At 38.7% G+C, this 1,825-nt stretch overlaps 1 non-coding gene across 1 annotated transcript; it reads left to right on the forward strand.

Annotated features, from left to right (window-relative positions):
* The first annotated feature begins 902 nt into the window (after positions 1-902).
* On the forward strand, positions 903-1,009 carry LOC122116055. Its single transcript, XR_006148872.1, has one exon. It is a non-coding gene; the product is annotated as a U6 spliceosomal RNA (small nuclear RNA).
* Positions 1,010-1,825: the final 816 nt, after the last annotated feature.

Below are 1,825 nucleotides of genomic sequence, written 5' to 3' on the forward strand. Positions count from 1 at the left end.
AGTCATACATAGCTTTTGACCCTTTCTGCTTGTCTGGTAAGATTATCCTAGATGTATTCTAGTTATTGTAAATAAGGGAAAACCATGGGACCTATGTTTCTTTGGGTCTGGTTCTGTGGTCACTGTATTTGATTCTGGGTTCCTGCATCTGGTATATATATTTTTCTAATTTGGGGAGGGGAAGGGAAATAACAAAATGCTAAAACAAGGATACAGGTTGACCCATTGTAACAATGAGATGTACAAAACACTATGTTGAAAATTAACTTTACAACTTCGGGTGGGGGAGAAGTTGGGGAGATAAGAAGGGAAGAGATAGTAGGGGGAAAAACAAAGGATAGGGTAACAATGCTCCATAGGAAATGTACTCATTACCTTACTCAAGTAACTGTAACCCCTCTGTACAGTATCTTTATAATCCAAAAATATTTTTAAATGAAATTGCCTGGGAAGGGATGGGAAGGGGAAACAAAGGAGGAGGCTACAATGCTTGATAAGAAATGTACTCATTACCTTGTCCATGTAATTGTAACCCCTCTGTACAGTATTTTCACAACAAAAAAAATGAAATTGCCATGAACCTCAATTCAAATTTTACCATGGTAAAAACCCTTTGAACAAGTAGCATGCACTGGGGGAAAAAAGGTGAGTGACAGGATCGTAAAATGGGTCTTGTCCAGGGTGGGTAAACAGAGTGGATGAAGAAGAGTGAACCCCTAATGTACGGGAGTAAACATGTAACAATGAAACCTCCTGAGACAGATTTGGGAAGGACGGAGGGAAGAAATATGAGAGAGGAAGATGGAAGCAGTCCGTTCAAGGTACAATGTATTTATATATGAACAGGTCAAAATGAAACTCCCTTGTACAAACAACTGGTGCTAATAAAAAATGGAAAAATAGTGCTCGCTTCGGCAGCACATATACTAAAATTGGAACGATACAGAGAAGATTAGCATGGCCCCTGCGCAAGGATGACACGCAAATTCGTGAAGCGTTCCATATTTTTTGGGCGAAAGACTTAAAGAGAAACTTCTCTGAAGAAGAAAGAAGGATGGCCAATAGACACATGAAGAAATGTTCAACATCCCTAGCCATAAAAGAAATGCAAATCAAAACAACATTGAGATATCACCTCACTCCAGTTAGAATGGCAAAAATCAAGAACTCTAACAACAACAGATGCTGGAGGGGATGTGGACAGAAAGGAACCTTACTTCATTGTTGGTGGGAATGTAAACTTGTTCAACCACTTTGGAAAGCAGTATGGAGGTTCCTCAAAAGACTCCACATAGAGCTCCCCTATGACCCAGCAATCCCACTTTTGGGCATTTACCCTAATGTTTACAAACAAGACCACACTAAAGCTACCAGCACAACTATGTTTATTGCAGCATTATTTACCATAGCTAAGATATGGAACCAACCCAGATGCCCCTCAGTAGATGAATGGATCAAGAAAATGTGGTATATATACACAACGGAATTCTATGCCTCCATCAGAAAGAATGACATTGCCCCATTTGTTAGGAAATGGAAAAACTTGGAAAAAATTATATTAAGTGAAGTAAGCCAGGCCCAAAGAAACGTAGGTCCCATGGTTTTCCTTATTTGTAATATCTAGTATATGTATGAGTCAAGCGGAAAAGGTCAGATAATGTGATGTCAGGAAAATGAACCCTTAGATGTGTATTTTAATGTTTTTTTCTTTCATGCATGTGTTTCTAACACATTTATAAGATTATCTCTTTGTTGCTTTGTATGTCCCTCCCCCACAGTATAACCCTTGCTTTCACTATATTTGATGTCAGTATAACTTGTGGAG

This window comes from Dipodomys spectabilis, unplaced genomic scaffold (assembly GCF_019054845.1).
Source record: "Dipodomys spectabilis isolate Male_0828 unplaced genomic scaffold, ASM1905484v1 ptg000125l, whole genome shotgun sequence".
Lineage (NCBI taxonomy): Eukaryota > Metazoa > Chordata > Mammalia > Rodentia > Heteromyidae > Dipodomys > Dipodomys spectabilis.